Genomic DNA, 19,589 nt, shown 5'->3' with positions numbered 1-19,589 from the left:
ATTACCAGTACTGCATTTATGAAACTGATACTTTTTCTTAGTTATTTTAAATTGAGCTTTAAAATGATTTAAATGTATCTCTATAAATCAAATTAGATGAAATTGTTAATAACACATACTATATATGTAATCCATAAAAATAGTTTATTTTCTAAAAGAATTTCTAGTAAAATGTGTTTAACACCATTGGCACAATACTAGAGAAGTTATGACGTTTATTTTTGTATTTTTATGTTTGTATGTATTTACGTATTTGTTACAAGAGAACTAGAAATGATGAAATACTGGTGGAGATATCTCCCTTTGAACTGATAGCATCTAGTATCAGTGAAATGTGGTTTTCAGCCTCTGCCACCCCCTAATATCCTAGATAGCTTGACTGGTTTGCCTGATTAGATGCTGCTTTTTGAAACATTTTATTTACTGTTGCACTTGAATTCTTCCTGAAGCTGACATTTTTGACAGGACAAATTTCACACTGGTTCAAATATTCATTCATTCAATTGAAATAAAATTATCATCAAAGATAAGTTAATAAACAAACACATAGACCAATGGAACAGAACAGAGAACCGAGAAACAAATCCATGCAGGTACAGCGAACTCATTTTTGACAATAATTCCCAGGAACATACACTGGGGAAAGTGCAGTCTTTTCAATAAATGATGCTGGGAAAATTGAATATCAACATGCAGGAGAAGGAAATTTGACCCCTATCTTTTTCCCTATACAAAAATCAAATCCAAATTAATTAAAAACTTAAACCTACAACCTCAAACTATGAAACTGCTACAAGAAAACATTAGAGAAAATTTCCAGGACATTTGTCTGGGCAAAGATATCCTGAGCAAAACATCACAACCATAGCAACCAAAGCAAACATGAACAAGTGGGATCACATCAAGTTGAAAATCTTCTGTACAGCAAAGGAAACAATCAGCAAAGTCAAGAGACAGCCCACAGAGTGGGAGAAAACATTTGCAAAGTATACATCTGACAAGGGATTAATAGCAAGGATATTTAAAATGCTCAAACAACTCTATAAGAATAAATCTAATGAACTAAAAATAGGCAAAAGATTTGAATAGATATTTCTCAAAAGAAGACACATAAATGGCAAAGAGGTACATGAAAAGGTGCTCAACATCATTGATCATCAGAGAAATGCAAATCAAAACTACAATGACGTATCATCTCACCCCGGTTAAAATGGCTTATATCCAAAAGACAGGCAATAATAAATGCTGGAAAGGATGTAGAGAAAAGAGGAGAAACCTTCTATACTGTTGGTGAGAATGTAAGTTAGTACAACTACTATGGAGAACAATTTGTAGGTTTCTCAAAAAACTAAAAATAAAGCTACCACACAATCCATCAATCCCACAGCTAGGTATATAGCTAACAGCCAAAAAAAAAAAAAAAAAAAAAAAAAGGGAAATCAGTCTATTTAGGAGATACCTGCACTCCCATGTTTATTGGAGCACTATTAACATTCTTTTTTATGGTTGCATAGTATTCCATGGTGTATATGTACCACATTTTCATTATACAGTCTATCATTGGTGGACATTTAGGTTGATTCCCTGTCTTTGTTATTGTAAATAGTGCTGCAATCAACATACTGTGTCTTTACAATAGAACCTTTTATATTCCTTTGGGTAAATACCCAGTGATGGGATTGCTGGGTCAAATGGTAATTCTGTCTTTACGTATTTGAGGAATTGCCACACTGTCTTCCACAATGGCTGAACTAATTTACACTTCCATCAAGAGTGTATATATGTTCCTCTTTCTCCACAACCTTACCAACATGTCTTATTTTTTTACTTTTTCATAGTAGCCATTCTGACTGGTGTTAGATGGTATCTCACTGTGGTTTTGATTATAATTTCACTAATGATCAGTGATGTTGAGCTTTTTTTCATGATTGTTGGCCGCTGGTATGTCTTCTTTTGAAAAGCGTCTGTTCATGCCATTTGCCTACTTTTTCATAGGGTTGGTTTTTTCTTATAAATTTGTTTAAGTTCCTTATAGATGCTGGATATTAGACCTTTGTCAGATGCATGGTTTGCAAAAATTTTTCTCCCATTCTGTAGGCTGTCTGTTTACTCTGTTGACAGTTGTTCTTGCTGTACAGAAGCTCTTTGGTTTAATTAGATCCCATTTGTCAGTTTTCGCTTTTCTTGTCATTTCTTTTGGCATCTTTGTCATGAAATCTTTGCCTGTGCCTATGGTATTGCCTTCTGGGGTTTTCATAGTTTTGAATTTTACATTTAAGCATTTAATCCATCTTTTAAAAAATTGTTTAAATCTATTTTTTATCTTTCCATAGGTTATTGGGGTACAGGTGGTGTTTGGTTACAAGAGGAAGTTCTTTAGCAGTGATATGTGAGATTTTGGTGCACCCATCACCTAAGCAGTATACACTGCACCCTATTTGTAGCCTTCTATCCCTCGCCCCCCTCCCACTCTTCCCCCCAAATCTCCAAAGTCCATTGTATTATTCTTATGCCTTTGTGTCCTCATAGCTTAGCTCCCATATATCGGTGAGAACATATGATGTTTGGTTTTCCATTCCTGAATTACTCCCTTTAGAATGATAGTCTCCAATGTCACCTAGGTCACTGCAAATGCCTTTAACTGATTCCTTTTTATGACTGAGCAGTATTTCATCACATATGTATCATATCATATATATGCGATATATATATGATATATATGAAGAAAATCTTCAAAATCTATATTTCTGACAAATGACTAATATCCAGAATCAATAAACTCAAACAAACCAGCAAGAAAAAAGCAAAAAATACCATCAAAAAGTGTGCTAAGGGCCGGGCGCGGTGGCTCAAGCCTGTAATCCCAGCACTTTGGGAGGCCGAGACAGGTGGATCACGAGGTCAGGAGATTGAGACTATCCTGGCTAACACGGTGAAACCCCGTCTCTACTAAAAAATACAAAAAAAAAAAAAAAAAAAACTAGCCGGGCGTGGTGGCGGGCGCCTGTACTGTAGTCCCAGCTACTCGGGAGGCTGAGGCAGGAGAATGGCGTGAACCCGGGAGGCGGAGCTTGCAGTGAGCTGAAGTGAGCTGAGATCCGGCCACTGCACTCCAGCCCGGGTGGCAGAGCGAGACTCTATCTCAAAAAAAAAAAAAAAAAAAAAAAAGTGTGCTAAGGAAATGAATAAACAATTCTCAAAAGAAGATACACAAATTACCAACAAACATATGAAAAAAATTGCTCAGAATCACTAATGATAAGGGAAATGCAAAATAATCAAAACCACAGGGCAATATCACCTTAGTCCTGTGAAAATGTCCATAATCAAAAAATCAAAAAACAATAGATGTTGGCGTGGATGCGGTGATCAGGGAACACTTCTACACTGCTGGTGGGAATGTAAACTAGTATAACCACTATGGAAAACAGTGTGGAGATTCCTTAAAGAACCAAAAATAGAACTACCATTTGATCCAGCAATCCCACTACTGGGTACCTACCCAGAGAAAAAGAAATCGTTATATGGAAAAGATACTTGCACACTCATGTCTATAGCAGCACAATTTGCAATTGCAAAATCATGGAACCAATCCAATTGCGATATATTTGCGATATATGATATATATCGCATATATAATACATGATATATATCATATATCTCATATGTATGGTATATATAATGATATATATCATATTTCATGATATGTATATCATATATGATATATATCATATATATGAGACATATATGAGACATGCATATGTGATAGATATGATAGATATATATGATATATATAGATAGATATGATATATATATACACACACCCCCACACACCACAGTTTCTTTATCCACTCATTGATTGATGGGTAAATGCTGCCTCACCTGTGTCTCAGAGATTCTGGTATGTTGTATCTTTGTTCTTATTATTTTCAAGAACTTCTTGATGCCTTCCTTAATTTCATTATTTACCCAAAAGTTGTTTAGGAGCAGGTTATTCATTTTCATGTAATTGTTTGGTTTTGAGTGAATTTCTTAGTCCTGATTTTTAATTTGATTGTACTGTGGTCCGAGAGACTGTTTGTTACGATTTCAGTTCTTTTCCATTTGCTGAGCAGTGTTTTACCTCCGATTGTGTGACCGACTTTAGAGTAGGTGCAATGTGGCAATTAGAAGAATGTATATTCTGTTGGTTTTGGGTGGAGAGCTCTGTAGATATCTACCATGTCCATTTGACCCAGTGCAGAGCTCAGTTCCTTAATATCTTTGTTAATTTTCTATCTTGATGATCTGTCTTATATTGTCAGTGAGTTTTTAATGTCTCCCACTATTATTGTGGGGGAGTCTAAGTCTCTTTGAAGGTCTCTAAGAACTTGCTTTATGATTCTGGGTGCTCCTGTGCTAAGTGCATATCTATCTATAAATCGATCGACAGACAGATAGATATAGATAAACTTAGGATAGTTAGCTCTTCTTGTTCAATTTAACCCCTTACAATTATGTAAGCTCTTCTTTGTGTTTCTTGATCTTTGTTGTTTCAAAGCCGGTTTCTTTCAGAAACTAGAATTTCAATCTCCGCTATTTTCTGTTTTCCATTTACTTGGTAGATTTTTCTCCATCCCTTTATTTTGAGCCTGTGTGTGGTGGAGTTGGCTCGAGACCTCGGTTGGGAGGTCCCGCACAGTGAGGAGGAATAAATCAGGGACTTGCTTAAAGAAGCAGTCTGGCCACACTTACACAGCTGTGAAAGAGCAGCTGTGCTGTGTTTCCATACTGCCCCCTTCTCAGGTCAGCTTGAGCTTTTTAAAGCCCAAACAACAAAGATGGGGGCCCGCTCCTCCCCCTGGGAACTCCTTCCCAGAGAGAATTTTAATCTTTCAGCCACAGAACACCAGTGTGTTGGCTGGAGGCCCCAGATGGGAGGTTCCGCCCAGTGAGGAGGAACAGAATTGGGAGTCCGCTTAAAGAAGCAGTCTGGCCACGCTTTTGTAGAGCAGCTGTGCTGTGCTGGGGTCCTACTTCTGCTCTGGTCATCTTGGGCTCTCCAAAGCCCACAGAACATCTGAGTTGCTCAAACAGCAAAGATATTGGTCTGCTCCTCCCTCTGAGAACTCCGTCCTAGGGAGAATTCAAATCTCTGTCAGCCAGGGATCATCGGTGGGTTCATCTAGCCACTAGTGGAAACATCTAGCCACTAGAGGCCCCAGTAGGGAAGTCCCGCCCAGTGAGGAGGAAGAGAGCGGAGACCTGCTTAAAGAAGCAGTCTGGGCCGGGCGCGGTGGCTCAAGCCTGTAATCCCAGCACTTTGGGAGGCCGAGACGGGCGGATCACGAGGTCAGGAGATCGAGACCATCCTGGCTAACACGGTGAAACCCCGTCTCTACTAAAAAAATACAAAAAACTAGCCGGGCGTGGTGGCAGGCGCCTGTAGTCCCAGCTACTCGGGAGGCTGAGGCGAGAGAATGGCGTAAACCCGGGAGGCGGAGCTTGCAGTGAGCTGAGATCCGGCCACTGCACTCCAGCCTGGGCGACAGAGCGAGACTCCGTCTCAAAAAAAAAAAAAAAAAAAAAAAAAGAAGAAGCAGTCTGGCCGCTTTTTGGTAGAGCAATCTGTGCTGGAGGATCCCGTCAGCCCCTGGTTGGTTTGTATTATCTGAGTTTTTATTTCACCATTAATTAGTCACAGAAATATTATTGCTCTGGAACTTTATCGATTTATTAGACAATAATTTTATATCATTAATTGTATGTCACATAATGCATAGATTACTATCATTAAACAGTAATTAGCTTCATGAATTTTTCTTAATAAGGGCAACAAATAAGAGGGAAAACAATTATGATGGCAGGTTAAAAAACAGGAGTGGTAAAGGTATCCCTGTCATCTCGTAAGATAAAGATGGGGATGTCAGGAGAAAGTTTGCAAGAAGATAATATGTGTTACTTCGTGAAAGAGAAGTTATTCAGGCAGACAAGATTTGCATGGTCATGACTATGAGGAGAGTATTTGAGGTGAGTGGAAAATAATCTGAAAGCTCTCAGAGATAGAAAACATGGGATTTTTAGGAAATGCAAAAGAAGTCAATAAAAGGAAGGTTGGAAAGAACAAAATGTACTGGGTCTTGAAAGCTGAGATTTGAAGTCATACTGCCTTGGTTCAAATCCAAGTTCTACCCATTGTTAGCTATTATGAAATCTTTTGATGCTTCAGATTTATATCTATCAAACTGAGATAATATTAATAATATTTTCCTTATAAATTTTGCTAAGGATTAAATCAGTTAAGAGCTGCAAAGTTTTCACAATAGCCTCCATCATTTGGCAAAACCAAATGAGTGTTGGATGTTATTATGTTCTGCTGAAGAAACTGAATGGACAGAAATATGTTTAGATTAAAAAGAAAAAACAGGATTTTTGTGGAAGGATTGACAAGAATGGATAGTGGAATATATAACTGCCCTTAAAAAGACCAGATGTGTATACTCTTTTGGCTTGTAAATATTGTATGAACTAACTGAGATGATAGATGTGTGTATGTGGAAGAAGGAATGGGGATAATCTGGGCCTGCCTCAGAACCTGGATTATATGGAAAAGAAATATATGTTCCAAAAAACTGGCTATATTGTGGTCCTGCTTACAGAAGTAGAATATAGATGAGTGAAAACAAGTTTTCCACTTGAACATGTTGTATATAGTTGTCTATGGTTCATGGGATTGGGATTATTTGCTAAGTAGTTGAAAATTTATGTCTTGAGCTCAAAAGCTGAATCTGAGTAGCATATATAAATTTAGGAAGAGCTGCCATGAATCACCACGAGAAAAAAAATATTTAAAAATAAATTCTTTGTTGAAGTATAGCTTACAGAGAAGTGTACAAATCATAAAAGTACACAGCTCAGTGATTTTTCACAAAATGAAGCATGATATGTTCTAATCTGTGGATAACAAAATTGAATAAATGAAACACATATTCTCTTCTGAGAGTTGTGGTTTAGTACAAGAAACACGGCCCAAGAACCAAATGAACTTCAAAATAATTGGAGTTTTTACATGAGTTTATCAAACTCTGGCAAAGATACATTTCATTTAGAGAAACTTGTTTAAAATGCCATTTTCCCATGCACTTTCTTTTCACCAAATGATTATTTTTAGCTTATCTTTTCCAAACTTTTTAATTGAACCCTAATCTTCTCCGCTATCCTCTCTAGACACTCTGCCAAGAACTATTTCTTAAGCAAGAATATATTTCTCTTATTTGTTTACTTCTTCCTCTTTCCCTAATTAAACGTGGACTAGAATGAAAAAAAAAATATGCTGTGAAAGTCTGTCTCCTTTCATAGAGCTGATGGCAACAGAAAGACTAATAAAGAGCAGTCAGAACCTCTTTTGTTGGAAGACAGAAGAGAAAAGATTGGGAGCACTTACAGAACAACATTTATTTTCCAAATATACATGTATTTGAAAAGTTTTAGTAAGTTCTGGAAAGCACCAAAAGAAGATTTTGCAGCAAGGAAAGATAAGCAAGGAATGTTTTGAGAGGGGTCATAGAAATCAAGGGAGAAAGGAATTTCAGGGAAATGGAGGTGACCAACAAGTTTGGGGGTTTCAGAGGTCATGTAAAATGATCCCAGAAAAGTAACGATTGGATTTGAAAAATTAGACGACCTTGTTGATGGTAGTGATTGCTTTTATTAGTGGAGTGACTAGAGAATAATTTAAAAATTCCAGTAAGTTGAGAAATGCATAGGGATTAAGAAGTAGAGGTAGACAGTTTATATTACTTTCCAATGAAACTGAGGAATAAAGGGCATGAAAGGAATGGCAAGATTGCTGTTGATGGTGGTAGCAGGGTGGGGAAGATTCAGAATTAAAGAAGAGTTGTTTTTGAAGATTTTAGTAGTTTAAATGAATATTTTATTAATTGCTAAAGGTGAAAGAACCAGTAGAGGGGGAGTAGATAATGAAACATGAGACTGATGAAGCAATGTCCTTGAAGAAATGATAATATATGGAATCTAGAAGACAGGTGGAAGGGTTATCAGTCTAAAGAAGAATACTGTCTTCAGTGGGACAAGAAGGAGAAGGAGATGTGACTGCAGACAATTAAGGAAGGACCAGAAATGTGAAGGATGCCTCTAGATGTTTCTTTCTGATAGACCATCTGCTCAAATCAGGCATGTTGCTTCCATGAGCAGTAATTCGAAGCTACTCTCTAACCATTTTCTAATCCCTCATATAACATCTCCAAAACGAGGAGGGTAGTCTATGCATTCTTTAGAATGAGTAAGCCTTACTTACTTTGGGAAGTGGATGATGTGTTAAAATTTTAGTTCATCAAAGTGGTTCTATCCATTTCACCAAAGTGGCTAGAGCATTAATCAAACCAATGAGCTACTCTGTTAAATATGGGCCATTTTGTTATTGCTTGTTTTTCTTCTCTCTCTTGTTTTCACACAGCTCCAAATTAGAAAGTAGGGTAGCTGAAGTTTGAATGCCTGCCATGTCATCCCCTTTCTTGCTTACCTGTTCTCCCTTAGGCTAACTCTTATTTTCAGGATACCTTCAAGGAGATATTCTCCAATCCCTCATCTAAATCATGACTGCTGTTATATTTGTGTGTCTCAAAATAGCCTACTTATCACATGAAAACTTGTCAATATTTTTAATTGCATGTATTTGGTATTATTGTTTCATTGCTTCCTTTCTCATAGACTGTAAGCTTTGGAAAGGTATAAACAAAGTCTATTTTATTTAATCATGTACATTTAGCTTGTAGTATAGAACAGATCACATTTTAAACTCACGTTTTTGTTGAATAAATTACAGAAGGATTAAAACAGAGTATGGCCTGCTTTGACATAAAGCTATTTAAGCCTAACTACTTTAGAAAAGGTAAAGCATCCTATGTGGTCTGTTTCAGATTACCAGCATTTACTGCACTGGGATATGGGGCCAGAAATTCAAGTTGATAAAAACCTGTTTTTATTTTAACTACTTATTGTTTGCTGTATACTTATCTACTTAAGGTAACCCCCCTTCCCCAGGGCTCACCCTTCCCCACCCCACTCTCTCTTGCCCAAAGCAGCATATATGGCTGTGGTCTATAGCAGGATTAACATTATCTTGATTCTACTTTTTGTAATACTACTAACAAGCACTGCAATATCACTGCAGCTTGTAAACCAGTGTGGGGAGAGAGAGAATTGATCATCAGTGGCCTGGCTGACAAAATGGAAAACACACTTATTAAACTTTAAGAAGACATTGGCAATGGCTGATTGGAAATTTTAAATGACTTTGATAAGTTCCTGGGTTTTCTTCTGTTTAATTAGATGCTATAATCTTTCCCAGTGTCATTTGTTTCCTTTTTGTACTCTCATTTGATTTATCATTTCTTATTTAAAAAGAAGGCAAGTATCTGAATACAGTCTAACCATCTGAACACTATGTGAAATGGAAAAACACATGAGAAACAGATTAAAATTAATTTTTGATGTCTAACACATCATTATTCAGTAGGCACATAAGTGATTGTTTTCTTAGTTAATTCAGAACTGCTAGACAGAAGAAATTATGAAAAAATACTCTTCCGTTCTTAAATTTGTTTTTGATTTTAGAATTTTCAGAGCAGTGTAAGTGAACCTCAAAAATAAAAGTAACTTGGTTCAGAGACATAAGCCCTTCTCTAATTAAAAATAATATGATTGTGAATCTTACAATTGTATTGTATGTGTTTTTTTGTTTATTTGTTTGTTTGTTTTTGAGACGGAGTCTCGCTGTCACCCAGGCTGGAGTGCTGTGGCCGGATCTCAGCTCACTGCAAGCTCCGCCTCCCGGGTTCACGCCATTCTCCTGGCTCAGCCTCCCGAGTAGCTGGGACTACAGGCGCCGCCACCTCGCCCGCCCGGCTAGTTTTTTGTAGTTTTTAGTAGAGACGGGGTTTCACCGTGTTAGCCAGAATGGTCTCGATCTCCTGACCTCGTGATCCGCCCGTCTCGGCCTCCCAAAGTGCTGGGATTACAGGCTTGAGCCACCGCGCCCGGCCATATTGTATGTGTTTTTAAAGCCCTTCCCCTTGTTTTTGAGTAAGTAATAACTCAGCGTGCAATGCAAGTTAAACATTTAAATAAAACATAAAATAATTTCAAACATAAAATGATTGTTTCAGACCTCTGAATTCCTGTAAACAACAGCAGCTTCTTAAATCCCAATATTTCTACACATGCTCCAGAGGTCAGCAAGGAAAGCAAATAAAACCATATAAATCTAATGCCAACAGCATAATTAAAGGTCAAAGAGCAGTACAACTTGTGTTTATATCTGCTAGGGAAAAGAAAAACATGAAACCAGCAGATTCTGCTCTGGAGCCCAGGCTGAAGAGATTCAAATGAGACTGTCTGAAAATCTGGAACATGCAGCAGGATAGTAGTATTGCCAAAACACAGATACGTTTCCCTTAGAAAAAGGAGGTCCTAAGACAGTGTTTTAACACATTGTTGGGTATTCAGTAAGCCTTCAATAAATGATGTTTACATACATGTAATAAAAACATGGCATTGACAGACCAGGAAAAATGTATCAAATGTTAGTTCTGCAGGTTATAGAATTATACTTTTACATAATTTAAATATTTCAGTTATGAGCTTGATTGTCCATTAACAAACTTATAATAGCTGAAAAACAGGGTTGTGAGGACAGCTTCAGGTAAAATTGTCCTATTTAGTTTGAATATTTCAAGAACAGAAGGCCTCATTTTTTTAATTACAGAGAAGTTGCATATTAGTATCAGATATTAATTTCTGTCAGTGTTCAGACAATTAATATTTAGAAAGCTCTTGTCATGAGATGGCTCTGGGATATGATGGTGATTGTAGGGATTGATAAAAAATGGTAGTATCATGAAGAGGTCATAATAAATTCTTATTACAATAGTATTAAAAGTGGTTTTGTGTTCAGTCAGGGAGAAAAATTAGATTGTACTATTTTTCCTCTATGATTTCCTCCAGTTATCTTCTAAATGTTGTTTTGTCTCCACAGCCCCCTTAACATTGTTCTCTATGCACTTCTCAATATACTCTTTCATTTGTTTCTCAAGCCTCTTTGTGGATGACTCCTAAATATAACTTCTTCTACTAGCTCTAGATCCATATTTCCAATAAAATCCACTACCTGGAAATGGAACATGTTCGGAATACTTACTGATTTTATTGCTAATAGCCACTATTCTGTTGTCTGGAATTAAAACGTGTATAACTAATTTGCATCCCTTTACCTTCTTAGTCAATAAAACCTACAATTCTCTCTCTGAAATGGTAAAAAAAAAAAAAAAAAAAAAAAAAAAAAAAAAAAAAAAAAAAGAGGTCCTACTCTGAGAGGGAAAATACTAAGAACAAGTATAAGCGTTATAGGATAAGAAGGATCAGAACATTGGCTACTGAAAATTCAATGGAAGGGACCTAGAAATATAGGATCTGAGGTAACAGTCATAGGAAGACAGTGATTCTGGAGTAAAGGGAGCAACTTGGAAAGGGATGGGTATTCCTTGGACTTTGAAAATTAAGAGAAAGAATAAAGCAAGTGGAGGAGATTAGAGATCCTAGAGAAACAAAGGAATAATACAGAATCAAAATATATCACCCTCCCTTAATTGTGTCAATTGTTTTTTTTTAAGACGCTGCATCTCAATATAACAATCATATTCTAACTGTAGAAAATAATTAGGGCGAAGAGTTAGAAATAATTGGAAAGTTTTAACATGTTGACATGCCAGTACCAAAGAGTATAAATAACACTGAGATCTTGATTTCTAAAAATAATTTCTTGCTAAAAGGAATGAAGTTTCCTTGGAGATATGACTGATTATAGGAAAGAACAGAGGAAGTACAAGGTGAACCAGAATGTAAGGAAGTGCTCAAACACAAATGAAACCACATTCAAAGGATTTGGGAGCTAGTTTGAGGGTGAATTTAATGGATAAATTTTGTACTATGTGACCATTAAAGACAAGAATGATATTAAATGAACTAATTAAAATTTTCAATGAATAATCAAAGAAATATTCATAGTGTATTTAAAAAGAGATGAGACAAATGGAAAAATAGGAGATATTCTTCCTTACCAAATGATCACAGGAAATAAATATAAAAGAAATTTCAGAATTAGAAACTTGGTATTTTGTAACCCTTAATGTCAAAATAGATTCATATGAGGATCAATGGCTAAAACTATATGGTAAGAAAGTATGGAGAACAATATAGTCACAATCCCTTTAATTATTATTTGTAGATGGAAACTGTGACTTTACAACGGAAAGACTGGTAGTCAAGTCGTAAATCACTAACAGTGTTATATTCTCACATTATGTGCCTATTGATGAGATGTATTGAAAGTTTCATAACATCATCTATGTGATGTCTTTGTCACAAATATTTGATCTTAATCTAAACATGGGGAAACATTCAGATGAATCCTGAAGGTGGAACATACTGAAGAACAACTGGCCTTGACTCTGCAAAGGACTCAGTGCCATTAAGTAGAGGACAACAGATTAACACCTGCAGATCACGGGAACCTAAAGAGCTATTATAGCAAAATAATATGGTTGAATAAATCAATTGGATCATGGGGGAAAAAGAAAAAAGCTATGTGCAAATGTGCATTTTGACCAGAGTGCAAATGAGGAAAGTTTTAGTATAGTGAATAACAGTATTGATCTAATGTTAATTTTTTAAAGTGTGGTAATGGACATGTATAAAGAATCCTTATTACAAGGGAGAGGCATAATGAAGTAGGCAGGGCGAAATATAACATCCTCAGCCTAATTTCAGATTGTTTGATAAAAGAGAGGCATGTGCATGTGCGTGTGTGTGTGTGTGTGTGTGTGTGTCTGTAGAGAAAGATGGACTTGTTATGGTGATATGGCACTATAACATTTGGGACATAACAATAATTGGGATATCCATTTATTTTACTTGTCCATCAACTTTTCTTTGAGCTTGAAACTTTTCTAAAAATGTAAAAAATAAGATACAAATGAAAATATTTGACTTAATTGTTTACAGATGTTGCCAACCATATGTGTTTTTATGAAGCATAATATAGTTTAAAATGTTTAACTCTTCTCTGGTAATATTAATGTAATAAAAATCCGTAGAATATCAATTTCAAGGAAACAATGTATGCTTAAATATCAAATGAGTTTTATGTTGTGATTATCAACTCACAGTTTTTGATTATGTATATAGACTATGGCTCTAAAAGAGTCTCTCAGTGAACTCAAAGCATATACCGATACCACGGTTCAATTATCCCTTGGTGTCCATGAAATAAGTATATGATATCTTAGTTGACTGTGAAAGAGAGTTTGACTTAGAGTAGACTATTGAGAAAGGTTCACAATATTTTTAAATGGGGTGGTGAAAATAATGCTAGAGTAGATTGAGGTCTGTGAATACAGGTATATTTGTGGGTCTTGAGATAATCTCTTATGAATGTGCCACCTTGGTTGTACTAATTATAACATGTGGATGTTCATACATTATTTCAATTCTGTTTTGTTCTTGCATAGTATAGAATCTCATTATGAGGACATTAGATAATGACAGTTTTTGTTAAATCTCAAATAACATTAGGCAAAATATTATATGTTTATATTCTGTGAAGTGCTGCAATGTTTGAAAAAAACACATTAGGTTAAAAATCATGACCAAATCATATATATATATGTATATGTATTAAATCATATATATGTATATTTATATATGTTTATGTTTATACATATGCATATGATTTGGTCATGATTTATATACATATACATATATATGCACACACACTATATATAATGAATTGAAATGGGAATTAAATGATTTGGTTAGAAGGGCCCTGGCAGAACCTAGTCACCAGAAATAAAATTAAAAAAAAACAAAACTATTTTTTTTGTCATTTTAGTTTCTTTGCTAAAGCATGTATTGCCAACAATTCTGTGAAAAGAGGTTAAAATTTTTATTTTTCTTTCTTTTACCTCCCACACTTGATAATTTATTTTCTGTTCCAGCAAGTGTCCTACTTTATAAGAGTACCTCAAGTGCAATTCTGACAGCATTTATTCTGGCATAACAGTAAGGTATCTATTCTCATGTCTTTTATAAATTATATATATATATATATATTTTTTTTTTTTTTTTTTTTGAGACAGAGTCTTCGCTCTGTCGCCCAGGCTGGAGTGCAGTGGCACGATCTCAGCTCACTGCAAGCTCCGCCTCCTCGGTCCACGCCATTCTCCTGCCTCGGCCTCCCGAGTAGCTGGGACTACAGGCGCCCGCTACCACGCCTAGCTAATTTTTTGTATTTTTAGTAGAGACGGAGTTTCACCGTGTTCGCCAGGATGGTCTCGATCTCCTGACCTCATGATCCACCTGACTCGGCCTCCCAAAGTTCTGGGATTACAGGCGTGAGCCACGGCGCCTGGCCGAAAATGAAATTTTACTTCAAATATCCAAACCAATTATCAGAACTGAAGTATTTCACTTCACCAATTTAGAAGATATTCAATTATTACTCAAATAAAAGCAACAAAATGCCACATAAAATGAAATTTATCACCTGAGGCAAGGCTTAAAACAAGTAAAAGCTTATGCATTTTACAAAACTGTTCAATTGCTAGTGGCTTGTTCCAAGGACTCTTCAATCAACTAAGTATACTCCCCTACTCAGTCCTCAGATTGCTTGCTGATGAATGATTAACGTAATGGTTAATGACACCACTCCTTCCTATTCAGGATGCTTGGAGGCACTCTTGGATCACGATTCCTTTTTGTATCCTGGTAGGAGGCTTCTGGACCTGGAGCTGGACCCAGTCAGCGAACAAGATCCGGACACTGAAGAGGAACTGGATTTGGATTTTTGGTTAGTTCTAGATCCAGAGGTTGACGGACAGCGAGTGCGAGAGTGGCTGCGAGAGTGAGTGCCAGAGCGAGTGCATGAGCCAGAGAACTTCGACTTGGAGTGAGGGGACCTGGACTCCGAGTGAGAGGACTTCGACTTCGAGCTGCTGAAGGGAGATCTGTCCCAGGATCGAGATCGGCCCCTGCTACGGGAACAGCTGGGAGGACAACACCTTCGGCTGAGCCTCTGGCGTTCATAGTTGTCGCCTTCATACCTGCTACAAGACATTACCCGGCGGAAGTTACGGTAGAAACGTGGGGCACGACAACGGCGTGCCATCTGCACACGAAGCTCTTGGCCATCCGGCATGATCCGTCCATGGCATCCTCCACCTGGTGCTTGAAGTGGAAGCGGACGAAGGTGAAGCCGCGGGACAGTCTAGGGATGCGATCCCAGAGGATGTACACGTCGCCAGTGCTCCCATACTTCTTGAACACAGGTCGCTGCAGGGTGTTGGCCGATGTGTGGTTGGTCAGGTTGTCCACCTCGAGGGAATTCATGCCTTCAACATTGGGAGTACGGCGACTGTAACTCATGGTCTTTTATGCTTGCTCTGAAGCCTCTCAAAATGAGCGCCCAAGAGGTAACGACCCCAGAAGAGTGATGCGGGTAAACTAGGCTGCAAAGATTTCCCAGCGTTGGCTCTGCCTCTTTCTCAGTTGCTCAAGGGGCTCTTGTGTAGAGACTCTAGAATGTTCCAAGGAGTACCATCCATCTCTAGAGCTGAGATGGGCTTTAGAAACAGAGAAACAACTCCATACCACTTTTTTTTTTTTTTTTTTTTTTTCTGGAAATGAGTGTTTAGGACTATAATGCAATTATTTTGTGACTTTTTCAGTATAAATCCAAATTTCCAGTTTTACGTATTGATATAAGTATATAAATATGTAGATATAATTGCAATGCTGATTAACAGAAGTCAGAAACATTTGTCTTATTTAGAGACAAAATTTAAAAATAACACAAATAAATTATGAACAGGAAAGGGTGATTTAATAATACTGTACTAACAAGGAAAGAGATTGAGAGCCACCTGTAGGGTATGAACCACAATGAAAACTCAGTATGATTTTTCTTTGTTGTAGGCTGCTTGAAAAAATAAATGAGTCAAGGGTGTCATGATGTATGCTTTCAAATTTTATAACTGAATATATTATTATTAAATATTATAAAAGGTACTTCTTCCTTATTAATTGACCTGATATACTATCTCATGGAGTAAGTCAATTTCATGTGGCTTTCATTTTTAAAAAATGTTTTTACCATAAAATCAGCAAAGAAAATGGCAAGTAGGTCAGGTAATAGATAGTTAAGTAGTTTGATTATGGAGATTAGCTCACAATGTATATCAAAACATCACGTCCATCTAAATATATACAATTTTTATTTGTCAATTATACTTCAGTGAAGCTGGAAAAATATGAAAACAATTTTAGAGTTCATAATTATATTTCATCAAAGTGTTGGCGTCAGTTCTTATGAATTGTGTTCATTGCATTCCAATAAATGAGTTTCACGATGGTTGGGAGAAAGAGAAAATAATGTTTCTTTAAATATTTCTCACCTTCAATGAACACTGTCCACTTTTTGTAAGCCACAAAATATTTTGTATATTATCAATGCATATACTATATTTGTGCTCTAGTTATCCTTTGTTGCATAACGGCTTACATCAAAACATAATGGCTGAAGCCAAAAATTTATCATTATTTCACTTCAAAATTCTAAGGCTCAGGAATTCAGAGAGGGGGCAGTAAGGCTTGCTTTTGCTCCATTATATCAGATGAATTCGCTGAGGTGGCTCTAATGGTTCAGTCTGAACCAACGGGATGTTGGCTTGTCTGTGCCTCCCCCTGATCTCTTTCCACAGTCTCTCGACTAGCTAGCCTGGCTGCCTCTGGGCGATCAGAGTTCTTATATAGCAGCTCAGGTTTATATGAGACCATAGTAAAAGCACCAGTCTTCTTAGATTATAGATCTAGACCAGTATATAGCATCACTTTTGCAGGATTCCATTGGTAAAAGCAACCATAGGCCAGAGTATGCTCCAAGGGAGGGAAAAGAAAATCTCTCAAAGACAGGAGCCCAAACGATGTGCAGTCATTTTTAATCCACCATAGCCATCCCTCTGGACAGAAAATATTTACATTCTATTCGAGTGAAAAAAAAATGCATTCACCCTCTTCCAAGACTGCCAAAGTCTTATCCTCTTATGATAATAACATGAACATTCAAGACCTTGTCATCTTAATTAGGTCCAGGTACAGAAGAGACTCCTCAGATGCTGTTCCTTGAGCTTTATTCCTTGCAATCAGAATACAAGTCATCTGCTCTCATCACTTCTGGCATAACACTATTGAGATAAGATAGGATAGCCTTAATAGGCAATTCTATTTAAAAGGAGGAATAGTCCACATCAATTCTAAAATTCAACTGGGCAAGTTTCCAGATCCTTGGTTAGGGCCCAGTGTCATTGCTGAAACACCAGTTGGTCCTCTGGGATCTTAGTTCAGCCTTCTGAGCCATCCTATATTTCTCAAAATAAATGGCCCACGTTTGTATCTGAATAGCTTTCTTGGTGTGCTTCCTGTGAGCAGAAGGTTGAGAGTACCAAAGATTATTCTCATTCTGAACTGTTTCTGTTCCTTTTGGTCCAAGTTCATGGTGCTTCTGAGCCATCCTATATTTCTCAAAATAAATGGCCCACGTTTGTATCTGAATAGCTTTCTTGGTGTGCTTCCTGTGAGCAGAAGGTTGAGAGTACCAAAGATTATTCTCATTCTGAACTGTTTCTGTTCCTTTTGGTCCAAGTTCATGGTGCTTCTGAGCCATCCTATATTTCTCAAAATAAATGGCCCACGTTTGTATCTGAATGGCTTTCTTGGTGTGCTTCCTGTGAGCAGAAGGTTGAGAGTACCAAAGATTATTCTCATTCTGAACTGTTTCTGTTCCTTTTGGTCCAAGTTCATGGTGCTTCTAATAGTACAAATTTGTTATTAATTAAATTCTATTTCTTTCTCTGCTTCTTTCTTTCTCCCTCTTCCTCCCTCCCTTCCTCTCCCCCAACCCCTTGCTTATGATTCTTATTGGGTGGTCACTCCATTAGACAAAAGCCACATCTTCCTTTCTTTCCAAGACAGGTCTTTATTTATCTTGGACCACTTATGAGGATGATGCCAGACTACATTTTTAAGATTCTTAGAAGTTCTGCTGCCTAGCAAAGAGGATTTGTGAGGGATGCTCTGAAGGTGCTTCTGAGGTCCTAAGAAAAACCTTTATAGCTACACCCTTTACTTCATTTTTATCCTGAGACCACATTTTACTGTCCAGATTTTGTTCATTGCTCTGAAGGACATTGTTTAACTTTGAACTTTATCTTGGCTGAAAAGACTGTCCTGGGCACTCTATATTTTAATTACATTCTGTTTTAAAACAGAGGAGTCCTTCTTTAGTTTATCTTTATCTTCTCAATATGTATATTATCATTGGCGGGTAGAGGAAGCCAGTTGAATTTTGTTTTACTTTTTCTAGAGATCTTAGTTGTCCATTTCTTCATGTAATCATTTACTTTCTTTCACTTCCTTCAAATTTCAACAGAATTATTTCATGGCCCACTAAGGGACATAAATTTTTTTTAGTTGTCCAAGTTTCTTTATCACTTTCTCAATGAAAAGGATTTTAGCTCTCATTTACATGCATTCCCTTAAGATAAAGTATTCCAAATTATGTGAATTTATGGATTTTTCCCCAATTAAAAAAGTAACAACATACTTGTCAGCAATGTTATAAAAATTATATGGACTTCTATTCATTTAAAGGATTCTATGCCTTTGTATAAGTTAGCTTTAGGATAACATGTCACATACTATTCACGAAAATCAGGTTTAATTTAGGTCAGAGAGGAGAGACTACTGGATCAGTTTTTGGGGACTGAAATCCCTATCCTGGCTCCAGCACAGATATACAAATCAAATACTGGGCTCCAATTTTAATGTCTCTTAAATTAGGATGTTGCACTAGTTGATGTTCGTGTTTTATTCCAACTCTAAACACTACTACCTACATACAATTATTGAAATGTTTATTCTTAAAACGTTGACAAAGAAACCAAATTTATTGAAACTAATATTATAATTAAATAAAGTTCTTTTCAAAATGATAATTTGCCAGCATCTCTGTGTTAGATTCAATTCTCTGACAACAATTTACTCACTTAAATTGACCATCACTGTATGATTTGGATCAAGTAAAGAATCATTTTATAAACTTTCGAGGTTTATTATCTAGGGGACATATCCCTGATTTGGAAGTGAGGAAATGTTCCTGTTTCCTCACTTCCAAAAATGTCCGTGTTTTACTTTATACTTCCACTTTTTATGATTTGGGATATTAACAAATCCTTAAATGTTAAGCCTGTTAGTAATAAAGAGTGTCCTGTATTTTATGAGGTAATTTGAGAACTCGCTAAGTATAGAACTTACTTGAAGCTTGCAACTCAAATAATGTGAAGTCTTATGGAAACTGCTCCCTAAGATTTTTCTTCTGCTTGTTCAATATTGCTCTTTATCTTCAGAAAATATTTGTAGTCTTATTGCTAAGTGTACAGAACGCTTCTAGAGACCATTTATTTCTCATTTTATCTACTGCA

General features: G+C 36.6%; 1 pseudogene; it reads right to left on the bottom strand.

Annotated features, from left to right (window-relative positions):
• LOC104678380 overlaps nucleotides 1-15,153 on the bottom strand; it is a 28,556-nt pseudogene extending 13,403 nt beyond the window's left edge.
• Between the last annotated feature and the right edge of the window lie 4,436 nt (nucleotides 15,154-19,589).

This window comes from Rhinopithecus roxellana, chromosome 7 (assembly GCF_007565055.1).
Source record: "Rhinopithecus roxellana isolate Shanxi Qingling chromosome 7, ASM756505v1, whole genome shotgun sequence".
NCBI classification, from domain to species: domain Eukaryota; kingdom Metazoa; phylum Chordata; class Mammalia; order Primates; family Cercopithecidae; genus Rhinopithecus; species Rhinopithecus roxellana.
Note: the sequence above shows the minus strand (reverse complement) of the source record. Positions and strands in the feature narration are given on the sequence as shown.